Source organism: Dromaius novaehollandiae, chromosome 21 (genome assembly GCF_036370855.1).
Source record: "Dromaius novaehollandiae isolate bDroNov1 chromosome 21, bDroNov1.hap1, whole genome shotgun sequence".
Taxonomy (NCBI): Eukaryota; Metazoa; Chordata; class Aves; order Casuariiformes; family Dromaiidae; genus Dromaius; species Dromaius novaehollandiae.
In genome coordinates, this window is record NC_088118.1 from 8,713,839 (window position 1) to 8,727,321 (window position 13,483).

Genomic DNA, 13,483 nt, shown 5'->3' on the forward strand with positions numbered 1-13,483 from the left:
TCCTTGAGGGATCTGCATCCTTGGGGGATCTCCTTCCTTGTGTTTAGGTGTATCTCCATCTTTGGATTTTGGGGGTCTCCATCCTCGGGGTTGGGCAGTCTCCATCCTCAGGGCTGGGGGGATCTCCATCCTTCGGATTGAGGGATCCCCATCCTCAGAGGATCTCCATCCTTGGAGGATCTCTCTCCTCCATCACGGCCCACACCACACCACCTCGCCAGGGGTGGGTCCAGCCAGCTGCAGCCCCCTTTTTGCTCGCACCCTTGGGTGACTGCACTTTTGGGGTGATGGGCAGCTGCTCTGCTGGTGAAGACCCTCCTGTGAGCAGAGCTTACGTTGCGGCTGGCAAACAGGAATGTGAAATGTGTGAGCTGCACAGAAAATACACAGCGAGGGGGGGGTTCAGCAATGGATAGAGCATTTTCAGGAGATACAGGCAACAATTTCTTTGGTGCCCTCAATATTTAGGGCCTCATTGGCCAGGAGGACCATGTAAAAGCCGGAATAACAGTGGCATGGTAGGTACAAAAACCAAAATTACTATTCATCGCTAATACGTTGCATGGCACTAATTAATTTTTAAACAGACTCACTGGGGACCTTGTTGCTAAAACATGATGTTTTCTCCTCCGGCACAAGAACTGTTAATTCAAAACAAAGCAGAAGAAAGCAAAATAGAAAGCGGGACCGTGCCGGCCGCGGAACAAAGTGGCCCCTGGATTTTCCACCTCCCTTCCCCGCCCCGTAACGCTGCCGAATCGAAAGTCCCGCGAGGGGATCCCGGAGGCGATTAATAAAGACCCGTCTGTTTGCAGCACCTGGATGCCTTTGGGGGAGCGCTTTTTCGGGGCCGCCTTTCCTCTGCCGCGAGGCTTCGCACAGAGCCGGCATTGATGCCCGCGCCGCCGAAGGTGCCCTGTGCCCTCCCTCCGGGCCTCGCACGGGGCTCCGCTGTCCCGAAAAGCGCCTCGCTGCTCCCGGCCTGGGGCTGCGGCGAAGGGAAAAGCTATTTGCAACTCTGTCTCGCTCTCTCCGTGAACCGTGTGGCTTTTCCGAATATTTTTAGCCGGTTTTGCAAGCCCTGAACCAGGGGATGCTCATGTTGCACCGTTGCTCACCCAAATATAAAATAGCCAACTCAAACAGTCTTTGGGAGCACTAGGAACGGGCTTTCCTGAACGTTTCCAGTGTCACTGACACCTAGACGGAAGCAAACATCCCGGTATAATTATTTGACGCATCCCGCCGCGTGATAAACGGAGTATTACTCCTTAAAATGACAAGAGCTGAAACCACTTTATCTTCAATTTGCGCCTAATCATTATTTATTACCGGGCCAGACCCTTCGCTCGTGACCGCTTTGAGTCACCCAGCTCTTTCGCTATTAATTTTTCCACGTGGGAAAATTTTTCCAGAGGGAGAAGAGCGACGAGAAGGTCTGAAAGGCGTTTTGCTGGCATTTATTTCTGAGCGTGGCTGCAAAGCGGGAGCCTGATCGGATGGGCTCTGACCTCCAGCCCCAAATCCATCCCTCTCCAGCGTTTCCGCGCCCCGAGACGGAAGGATTTTTCCCCGCGTCAAAGGGATGTGGCATCTGGTTTCACTCCCAGCAGCTGGCAGCTTGAAGCCTGTGTTTTCTGCGGTGCAAAGTAAAGAGAAAATAAAGTGTCGAATTGTTTGGCATTATCAAGGATTTCTGCTCCCCAGGACTCCTGCATAAAGAGATGGAAATTTGAGCTGCCGGAGCCAAGAAACACACAGAAGTGTATGAATTTATTACATTTTATCTCGTTCCCCTGCAAACAGCACTGCAAATGTCAAAAGATCATCTATTGTTTCATCATTTATAAAGAATTTTTGTTTTCGAGTTGTAATTTCTTCGATGCGTGGCTGTGGGGAAGGAAGAGAAATTGGAGCAGGAGACGGGAGGGCTCTGGCAGGTTGAACACGCGGCTTGCCTGGCCGCAGAGCTGCGCGCGTTTCAATTTCTCCCATTCCAGTTTTTAATTTAACAAATGTAATTAAGGCTGGGATAGGTACTCGGATTATTCATTTACTCCAGATGGAAAAAATTAAATTGAATGCAAATTCTGCAATCAGACATGAAGTTGAGGCTGTCGGACGTGATGGGGAAGTGGCAGCACATTAATCGGACCGCTTTCCCTCGACAGCGCCCAAACCGAGACGCGGGGATTGTTTGAATAATTGAGGTGGCATTTGATCAGATACCTGATTGCTGATACCTCCTTAAGACGGAGCCCTAATTGGAAAGCTCCGTCAAGGTGGATTAATCTGCGTAACCGGGCGGCGCACTGGGAATCGTGGCGGGCGGCCGCTTCCGCCTGGCTGCCTCGAATTTTGGGCTTTCATTGAGGTCAGCCACTCCTGACAGCACTGGTGAGCGTGCCGAAAAAACGCGTGGTTTTTCGACGTTATTTCCAACGCATGCTGAGATGCCTCCGGGGAGCAAGCGTCAGCCCTGAGGACCCCAGTGGCGGAGACCTCCTGTTTCCCATCTCCTTGGAGCTCGGTCCTCAGTGCCATCAAGGTGGGATGTCCGAAAATTTGAGCGTTTCGATTCATTTTCCTGCACCATCGATAGTGAGGACTCCATCCCAACTCCATCTCTGTCATAGCTCCTCCACGGATCCATCCCTGGCACCCTCTGAAAGCCCTTGGGTTGATGGCCGTTGACTCCCAACTCCACCTGGACTGGGATAGCAAAGACTTTCCCCTCAATACCATGGCAGATGCTCGGTCATCACTGTAGACCTCTTTTTCTTGCGTTTGCCACCAATTACGCGTTTGTTTTGGGGGAACTGCATTTTTGGAAGGAGACCTCTGGGCTGCTGGCACCGTTTGTTCCTCTTCAAATTGGGTGTTGCAAGACGGTGAGATGGGGATGGGCTTTGCTTCATGAATCCCCGCTGCGTGCTGGTGTTAGAAATGATTAAAAATAGTCACTGCTTTCACTGAAAACGCTGATTTAAAAAAAATGGTCCTTTAATGGTGAATATCTGGACTCATGAACCAATAATTCCCAGGGGCTTTCTTCCTCACCTCTTATATCTAGCAGCAAATGAAAAAAGAGGGGAAAAAAAACGAAAGACGGCAAAGGGGTAGAACTTGAAAAAATTCTTTTTTTTCTTTTTTGCAAGCGTGAAAATTTGGAGACAAAATGTAAATGCAATACAAAAAACCACGCTCATGAGCCTTTCCTACAATCCTTGGATTGCCCAGTGGTGAAGGCGGTGGCTCGTATTTCTACCTGTGTTTCTCTAAAGCAAAGCCAACTGCAAAGATTTCTTAATTTCCGATTTTCCTACCCTCCTGCCTCCATCTGTGGCCATGTCGTAATGTCAGTTCCCACCGAACGGGCACATCAGTCCTCGTGGAAATGCTCTTTTAGCCAAGCACGGCCACTCAGAGCCCACCAGCAAAGGCTCCATCTCATGCTCCGCAACCAGAAAGGCAAGATTTCCTCCCAAAACTTAAATCACTGCAGCTAAGTTGGGCGTTCGCTTAAGGTTGCAAATTGCTCGTTTGCTCCTCCAGCTGGAGCTGTTAATTCAGAGCAATTAATGTGCGGTTTTAAAATGGAAACGAAGCGTATGGTGGTGATCCTGGGAAAAGTCTCTGCTGTGGCGTGAGAGCTGCGGACCCGGGTGCATCCCATCGTGGAAAAAGCCAACGTGTGGCTCCATCTTTCTCTTAAGATAGCGGTTTTAAGATGCCGTCGCAGCGGGTGATGTTTTTAAAATCCATGTCGTTGCATGCTATTTTGGTATCCTGGTTTTCCCCATCTTAATGCGCTCTGGGATGGAGACTTCCTTCGCCTGAAAATCCTCTGTGCGCCGCTGACCGCCGCTTTCGTCTTGACCACACTTGCGTGAAATGACGTCTGGTTTGCTGGACAAAAATAGCTTGCAGAGCCGCGAAACTCTGCTCCGGCTCCATCCTGCAAGCCTTTTTGAGCACCGTTTTGCTTAGGCTTCCTCTCAAGCGTCTATTTTGCAGGCTGTGTTGCTGATCGCTGCCTTTTTTTGATGCAGGTGAGGAGCACAGGTGTAAAGCCAGAAATAAACCCAAAATTATGCTGGGGCAGGCGAGCAAAACCCGTTTAAAGTATTTCTGCGTCAAGAAGCAATGAGGCAAGTCCTGAGTTTTGTGCAAGGAAATAAAGTGCTTTATTAGCTGCGTAAACAAACACCGTGGCGGAAGATGTTGCGTTTTTGCAGGCCCGTGACGAGATGCGGTGTCTGCAGTGAGGTTGCAGCTCTGATGCACCCACGCAGTCACGGTTGAGCTCATCCAACTGGGCTTTGCAAGAAGTTTTTATGGGACCCTAGAGGAGGATTGGGTTTTGGCGTGCCCAGGCACAGATGGGCAATGCAGGAGACATCCTTCCCTGGAGGAGGGCTCCAGCAAGGTTATGTTTTTTTTTTGTTGTTGTTCTCCTTTTAGTAAATGCTGGTGGGGAAAAAGTTCATAAAAATATGTCCCCCATTACAGCCTTCTTTTCCGTCCATCCATGAATCTATCCATGCATGCTTCTCTCAGTGCATCTCTCCGTGCATTCAGTGCATCCATCTATGCATCCATACATGTGTCCACTGCACCCAATCCATGCATCCATGCACGCATCCAGTGCATCCATCCGTGCAACTGTGTATGCATCCAAGCAGCCATCCAGCGCATCCAGCCATGCGTGCAGCCATCACACACATCCATGCATGTGTCCAATGCATCCGTGCATCCAGCCATCCATGCACCCATCCAGTGCATCCGTGCATGTGTCCAGTACAAGCATCCATGCCTCCATTCCATGCATCCCTGTATACATCCATGCATCCATCCTTTTGGGTCATATTGTGACATGGATGTGGTGTTACACGACTGGTAAATAGTCAGGTCAAACTGCAGCCGGGCAGAAATTAGATTAAAAGTGCCCAAGACTTCATTTTTCACACAAAAAGAAGAAACATTCCCTCGTGTTTATATAAATCCGTGTGGCCCCACATATATTCTATCGCAGTAGCTTTACTCATCCCTCCAAATGATAGAAAAATGAGCTTTTCCCTGCAAAAGTTGGGGTTTCGGTTTCGGCGAGCGCCCCGAAACCTGCGGCCGCGGGACCTGGAGTCGCCGCGGAAGCGGCGCGGGTCGTCTTTAAGAGCTTTGCCGCAACCCTTTTCCCGTTATTCCCCCACCCGAGGATGGATGGAGGCAGCGCTGGCAAATCTGAATAACTAATCAGAGTCCTCATTAACCCCCTGCCGAGATGCTCAAACATTCACTTTGCTGTTTGTGAAGCAGAAAAGAAGAAAGGGGGAGGGAGGAACCCCCCGCCCTGCATTAAAATTGATGTGTTATTAATCCCACTGTTCCAGACCTCATGGGCACCGAATTCGCCTCCGCCTCGCCCGAGGCCGAACAGTGTGGTGCCGCTTCCGCCGGCCGCTCCGGCTTTCTATTATTTATCGGCGCGGCGGCGCGAGGCCGCCTTTGTTCCCCGGCCCCCGCCGGCCTGCGCCCAGATGTGCCCCCGTGGGCAGATGTGCACCCCCTCGCCGGGCAGATCCTCTTCTCCGGGCTCAGCTCGCCCGGCTCCCGGCTGACCGTGCGCAAGCCGGCAAAATCGTTATCGGTGATTTTATCACTCCTCGTTTCGGCTTAATTCAGAGGAGCCGGCATCAAGTGCTTTGTTCGATACCCGTAGCTACATCTTCGCACCTCCGAAACGCTGACGTTCAGAGTGTTGCCACCTGCTCACGTTGGAAACAAGGCAACGTAAAAAGCCTTCTTGTTCTGCCAGAGCTTAAAAATAAGCAGTTGAGTGCTAGTATTTTTTATTTTTGCAGCTACCAACGTGATGCCCAGCTGTATTGCTGATATGCAGGTACAGATTTGGGTTCTCCAATCAGTATAAAAATTAGCTTCATTCGCATTTGCTTACATGGTTAAAAAGACAAGTTTCGTGCATGCGGCAAGCCCAGATGACAAAAATCTCTCCAAGGGGAGGAAAAAAATCTTCACAGGGATGAGGCTTCGGGGCAAAACGCAAGCTCTTTGCGTCGTTGTCTGGGCAAGTAGTCCCAGATCCTTAATGTGTAGTTGGTGTGAGCACCTGCACATGCTCTTTTTCCAAGCCTGAGCCTGTAGGTGTTTTATTCCCATCATAAATATCCTTATGATATTTAAGTTGCCTTTTTGGCTTTGGACTTGAGTCCCATCTGAGCATTTTGTGCAGTCCAGATGAAGTATCTAAGCCTCTTTGAAGTATCTAAGCCTCTTTGAGGGACCTAGACCTGCTTGAGGAGTCAATAGCCCTCAGCTCTTTCATCCCCTTCCTCAGGCTTTCCAGGTTTAGGGGTTTGGTCTGACTTTTGAATGGAAAGAGCAAACATTGCGCAAAGAGCAGATGTCGAAACATCCGCTCAGAGCGGGAGAAAGCTCAGTGCCGCTGCGGGTTATCTCCTCGAAACACGCCATGACAACTGTGGTCTCTTCTGCGTTGTTGGTGCCTGGCTCTGCCCCGACATTGCCTGGTTACCTCCAATACCCGTCCTTGGCCAACAGCCTTGGTGATGTCTAGGTTTCCGGGAATGACGCTTCCAGTGTGATCCTTTACATTTTCCCGTGTCTTTCAGGCTTCAACTTCAAGATCTCCCAGCTGTGATCAGTACATGAGGGCAAGAAAATGTGTTTTTATTGTGATGTGTTGGGGAGGGAATTAAAACCAAGGGAAGCCATTCTCATTGGTAGGTTTATTGCTGTTTTGGGGGGAGTTACCATATGATGGTGAACAGTGGAGCCTCTCTGTTAGAAAGGGAGATATGGACCCACCAGAGAGGTGGAGCTCTCTGGAGATGACGTATATCAGAGATGTATATGTCAGGCTTATACCGGAGACCTGAGGAGCTCTGGAGAGGTGATATATATCAAAGCAGATATATCAGACATATATCAGAGATCCTGAGGAGCTCTCTAGAGGTGGTGAATATCAAAGTAGATATATCAGACATATATTGCATCAAGGTGCATATATCAGATGGATATCAGAGATCTGAGGCGGTCTCTAGAGGTGATGTACGTCAAGGTAGATATATCAGACATGTATCAGAGATCCAAGGAGATTTCTAGAGGTGATGTACATCAAGGTAGCTATATCAGACATATATCAGATCTGAGACGCTTCTAGAGGTGATGTACATCTAGGTAGATACATCAAACGTTGGAGATCTGAGGAGCTCTCTAGAGGTGATGAACATCAAGGTATACATATATCAGACAAGTGTCAGAGATCTGAGGAGCTCTCTAGAGGCATTGTACATCAAGGAATGCATATATCAGACATATATCAGAGACTGGGGGAGGTTTCTAGAGGTGATGTACATCAAGGTATACATATATCACACATATATCAGAGATCCGAGGAGGTCTCTAGAGCTGATATATATCAAGGTACGTATATCAGACAACTATCGGAGATCTGAATGTATATCAAGGTAGGTGATGTATATCAAGGTAGATATATCAGACATATATTGCATCAAGATGCATATGTCAGGTGGATATCAGAGATCTGAGGAGGTCTCTAGAGGTGATGTACATTAAGGCATACATATATCAGATGAATGTCGGAGATCTGAGGAGCTCTCTATAGGTGAGGTATATTGAGGCATATATGTATCAGAGCCTAACTCGTTTCTCACAACATCTGTATGGTGGCTGTGGTGTCTTTAAGCTGTGGTTAGAATCGCTATGGCCTCAATGCTTTTGGATTTAAAATCATTGAAAGATTGCAATTACCCTAAAGCTGGAAAATTCAAAAACTAGGACACTTACACTGAGAATTGTGAGAAAGAGAGAAATGATGATTTATTAGAGCCTGGAAATGCACATCTGGGACAGCCCTGTGCTTCCCCTGGACTGTTGGCCTTGTGAGGTATCAGCCCTGCTGCTCATTTAGTTGGCTTTTAAGGAAAAGACTGATTTTTCCTGGCTTTTTTTTTGCTTTGATCTTATCGCAGAGGGGGATGCAGGTGAGAAAAACATCCAATGCTTCTTTCCCCAAACCCTCATCGGCAAACTGCCGGATGAGAGAGGGGCCGTGCCACCGCCCTGGCACCACGCACACGCCTGCACGTGCCTGCACACGTGTGTCGAAGGCGGGTCCTTTGCCTTGCAGCTCCCCTTGTCAGCCAAGTGCACCTGGGCTGCGGGACCTGCCAAAAAATGCATGCCTTCCCGGGATGGGAAAAAAAGAGCAAAAAAAGGATTTGCGTATGAAGTCTGGGAGGGAGCCCCTTGCTTTGCAGCGAATGCTGTGTTGGAAATTCATCGTTAATGGCTCTTTCCTAGCTAACACCATCTAGGTCGGCGTGTAAAAGCACATTTGCACCTCAGCTTAAGTTATAATCAAGGACCAGGCGCAAAATGGCCAGGGCTGCTTCACCTCTTTTTTCCTTGATTTCTCCTTTGCAGGTTGCACCGCTAATCCCACCCGAGACGCCGTGCTGGAGATCCCGCCGCCCTCGCCCATCCCGGAGAAGCAGAAAGCAGCTCTTCGCCCACGCAGGACGGCACCGCGTCACCCTTCGTCTCTCGTGGGCGCTGCGAAAATACCGGCAACCAGCTCGTGCCGGCATCGGCTCTGGGGTCACCTGCGAGAGGAGGCGGCTTGCTGTGTGTAAATCCACATTGCTTGGCACTACTGGTGCTTTAGGAGCATTTTTTTTAGCTTTAAGTAGCTTTCCTAGGATAATTGCCGTAGGAAGGCTTCCAAAAAATCTCACTTAGAGTCACTGTTTATGGCACTTTTCCTGTACCCATCTCGATTTGGCCTCTAAAAGTCTGCTTTGCTTTTGCCCTTCCTTGGAGATATTCGGACCTCACCCAGGGCTGCTGGTCTAGCTTTGGTGTCAGCCCGGCTTTGACCTCCCAGGGCTGTCCCCGCCTGCATTTTTTCTTAGATCCTCCCATTTTACACATTCTCACTACTTTCCCTCACTGCCCTGCAAAAAAAAAGTGCGTTAAGAGCGGACGTATTCCCATCGGGCAGCCCGTGCCAGCTTCGTTCTTGCTGTGAGAAGACCTTCCCTATCGCACAGAAAGGCTCAGCCTTAATATTAATTAATATTTCATCTTTTTTCTTTCCAGCTTGTGACTGATACCCGGAAATTTTGCTTTTCTGGCAGCGGGAAGGTGTTTGCAGGACAGCCGGCTCCCCAAGCACCCCCAAAAAAGTAAGGCTGCTCTTCTGCTTTCTATTAATCAGGCGAGTAAACACATGAAAGCGATATTTTTACGAGTGGGATTGGCATAATTAGAACGCCCCTTCTTTTCCCGCACCTGGCAGTGGTCATTTGTGCTGCGAAATGCATCAGTCAGGAGTATCATGCAGACCAGGCTGCTGGATTTTGGGAGGGGGACAATATAAGAAGGACAATGCAATGTGCATTTTTTGAGGGGAAAAAAGCGAATTCCTGGCTAATAATAGCAGCGCCTGTGGCTTTTTCTTTTTTTTTTTAAAGAAATCAGGCTGTGCAGAGCCTGATTCATTTCTTTAAACTTCAGCTGTCATGAACACGTTGAAAGAGTCCTACAAGCTGTAGCCGGCCTTGAGAAAAACACAGATTTTTCAAAAATGCCCCTAAATAGGGGGTGTTATCACTGCAAAATTTTGGGAGACAGTAGGATGTGGCCTGGTGAGAAACTATCACTGGTTAAAAATAACTTCAACGCAGACCATAAAATAAGCTGTATGTGAAATGAAGGGTCTAACAGTTCTTTGTTCAACGCAAAATGCTATGCTTAGGGCTGGTAAAGTGCCAAATTTGTCTGTTTTGTGCCTAAATTGTAGGCACCCATTGGGTGACAAATAAAATACAAACTGTCGGCTGCAAGTTTCCTTTGCTCTGTCTGAAGAAGTAACAGAAAACAACATTGGTCATTGAACAAAACCTAGCATTTAGCCTGAAAACGGAGGTGCAGCCTTGAGATCCTGTAAGCATCCTTAAAAGGGGCATCCTAAATCAGCGAGGATTAAGGTTGGCACATCTCAGGTTAAAACCAAAAAGCTATTTGTGCTCTTTCAGCCTGATGGGAAGCTTCCTTCGATCCACGGTGTGGCAGAGCACGAGATGAGACCTTTCGCGTCTTTGCTTTGAATAGCCTCCTCTTGCCTCCTCTGAAAGCCCTTTTAATAAATGCCATCAAATAACGGCAGGATTATTTTCTGCCCTTTCAGCCCTCGTTCTTGGCTATGACCTTCCCTGGCCACCAACCTGCAAAGAGGATTAAGGATCTGCTGACAGAGTGTGAGGCTGAATTTTGTGTTATTCCAGATTTCGTTCCATTCCTAATAAAAGGGCCTCAGCTCGTCCTACAGGTCCAAGGTTTTAATCTGAGGAAAGGCAGCGTTGTTTTTGCTATCTGCTGGGTTACCTTGCCTTCTCTGTGGGAGAAAAATCGAGTTACAAGTTGGGCACACCTGGAGTTGCTTCTCCAGGTGCCTTTGTGGGGGCTTGGTGTTGATAATCCCTTGTGTATCATCACATGGGCTCCTCAGGGAGACTCCTCCACACCTTGAATCCCTCTCTCCTCTCTTGCTCATATCCATGAGTATTTCAGAGCTGCCTGATGCTTTTGTGGAAGGACTTGGCACCCCACAAGGCATGGTGGGCGTGTTGGGCTCCTCCTTTTGAGGGAACCAAGCCTGTGGAGGACACGAGCGCATGCAGGAACAGCACGACCTAGCCTGGGAAGCGTTCCCAGCAAGAAAACCAAGGTTCCTTCTCAGCAAGCCATGCCAGCAGTTCCCTGGTGCAAACACCAGATGTGGTATAGAAAGATGTGATGTTGGGCATGCAGCAAGGTATGGAAAGATGTGATGTTGGGCATGCGTCAAAGCATAGAAAGGTGTGATGCTGGGCATGCATCAAGGTATGGAAAGAGGTGATGTTGGGCATGTGTCAAGGTATAAAAAGACGTGACGTTGGGCACACGTCAAGGAACAGAAAGACATGATGGGGATGTGTCAAGGTACAGAAAGATGTGATGGGGACACATCAAGGTAGAAAGATGTGCTGTTGGGCATGCATCAAGGTACAGAAAGACGTGACATTGGGCATGGGTCTAAATCGCTTCCAGACCAGAAGCTGTTTCAGGCATCGCTTCAAGTGGTTAATGACAGGTAGAAATGATCCATCCTGAAGACCTCATCCTGTGAGATATGCTGTGGTCCCTTTAGTATTCTCCACCCCGTGCATATATCACCCCATTTTTCAGGGATGAACCCATTTTGGCTTTCCTCCCCCTGAGGCCCGTACATGCATGGAGGGGCAGCTCAGAGGCTAGGTTGCCCCTTTCATTGCCAGTGTCCAGAAATTCATCATGTCCTTCTCAAGTCCTAAACCCTTTCCCAACCCTTTTTGTCCCTAATTCCCTCCTTGTGTTGAGTCTGGATCAGGCTTTTAACGCCGTCTCATGTATTTTATGGTCCAAAATTTGGAGTAAACAGAGGAGACAGCACGCTAAATATCAAGCCTAATTAAGGCAGTTCAAAACTACCTGTAATTCCCTAATTATCTGGTGTTTTGTATAAATCATCATATAATACCTCAAACCAGTCTTTTGTCATGGAGGATATAAGAGGCCGAAAATTGCCTTCAAATGTGGGAATGAAAAGTGTTTAAACGGGCGCAATTAATCTAGCAGCTCCCGTTGCATTCATTTGTGTTGCGGGTGCGTTTTCAGAGGTGGGAGCTGCAGTTTGGTGGAACAGGGCTCCGACAGGGAAGGCACTCAGGCGATATCGGAAAGCCTGGCCTGTTCTTTTCTTAAAGGAAGATCTCACCGTGCCTTCTGGTCTTGAAAGCCGTTTTGTTTTGGGAGTTTCTGAGAAGAAGTGGTGAGCTACGGGAGAGGGGCACGAACTGAAATGTTGCTCGTAGAGAGCTCTGATTTATCTGCCATATGGGAAAGAGGAAAACAGCCGTCTGGAAAGGGATTTCTTTCCCTCTCCGTAAGGATAAACAGCCGTTTGCAAATACGTTAGTGGAACACAGGAAGAAAAGAGGCAGATTTACGTGTGGGAAGGGTTTCATCAGTGCGGTAGCCCTCCTCCTCCCCATAGCACTGTGTGAACGGTGCGGCTCTTGCAGCCACATGGTTCAACCCGTTGTAATTCCTTCCAGGAATATTGCGAGCTTTGCTCGAAAACCGAAGGTGAAACCACTCAAAACTTGAATCGCAGAATATAGCAGGTCGTAGACTGGAAGGAGAGGGCGGTCGTGCGTGCTGCGCTTCTAACGTATCCCCAAACGCTTTTGCACAGGTGGAGTAGTTGAGGCATTCGTCGGATCCACACTTTACGATATTTGCACCTGCTGGGAGATTTGCGAAGCACCCCAAAGCTGTAACCAGCCAGTTTGGGACCAAAAACAGGGCTAACTCATTTATATCTTTTTGATGGACAGGGTTATATTTGAGAGCCTTCCTTCTTGGTGGAGAATCCTTAAATCAACAGCTCTGACTGTGCATTTGCCAGTGGCACACACCAAAAAAGCACAAATCTGCTCTCTTTGGTACATCTCTTTCATCCAAGGCCCATACTTACTTTTAGCCTCCTCAGTGGTAGGGCGCCTCTCCAAAATTCATGTCATTTATTGACCTCAGTTGTCTTTTTCCTCCAGAGCGTCTCAGTGATGAGGTCTAAACCACTGGCACTGTTGTCTGCTGGTTGGGACCTTGAGGGTCAAAACTTTCTGGTGGCTCTTCACAGCAGCTCAGTCTTTGTCGGAGATTGTCTTTGGCCAAAATAAAGCCCTGTGGCAAAAAATTGCATTGGGTTCGTATTTGTTGGGACATGACTATCCAGCTCCCTTGTCCTCTCAGTTCTTCAATTTTGAGCAGTATCAGCTCTGAACCCAATTTGTGGTCTTTTCGTTTCAACCTCAAGAGCTTCTGGGGTGTTACCTTAGGATGCAATGAAGTTTTTAATCCACAGAAGTAATTTTTAAGGATGGTTTAAGAGAGAAAGACTGGAAATTGTATTAAACTCACCCCAAGTGTCTTGCATGGAGGTTCAGGAGGTGTTTGCCACCCTCACAGCTCTGGTAGGTTTTAATAGGAGAGCACGTTGGTTAACCAAAGGTGAAGAGCTTGGGAGGAGAGGGGCAAGAGTTGGGTGTTGCATGGACATGCGTGGATTTATTGTCAGCCCTCCAGCTTCTCCAAGGGGCTTGTGTTGTTTGTCTTGCACATCTCCACGTCTTGGTGCCAGGCCATTTCTGCCCGGGTTGGGCATGTAGTTGGGTTCAGCAGGAACGGTCCCAGCTATCTCCTGGAGACCTTCAGTGACCAGGGTCAACCTCTTGCAGTCCTGTTTTCTTTGCAAAACTTGTACAGTGATCTGTATTCTCAAATCCCATCAAATTCCTATTGCTTTTTCTCAGCTGAAGTTTATAGCTTCCAGCTC

At 48.4% G+C, this 13,483-nt stretch overlaps 1 protein-coding gene across 17 annotated transcripts in view; it reads left to right on the plus strand.

The window, feature by feature from the left end:
- Positions 1-13,483, plus strand: part of PKNOX2 (PBX/knotted 1 homeobox 2) — an 80,633-nt gene that overhangs the window by 37,406 nt on the left and 29,744 nt on the right. For 16 of the 17 annotated variants that reach the window (XM_064524386.1, XM_064524385.1, XM_064524388.1 and 13 more), the window contains 2 exons: positions 8,488-8,688; positions 9,163-9,248. The gene's annotated coding sequence lies outside the window, so the exon portion shown is untranslated. Of the gene's footprint in view, positions 1-8,487; positions 8,693-9,162; positions 9,249-13,483 lie in introns of all 17 variants that reach the window. The other variant, XM_064524391.1, reaches the window with a different exon arrangement.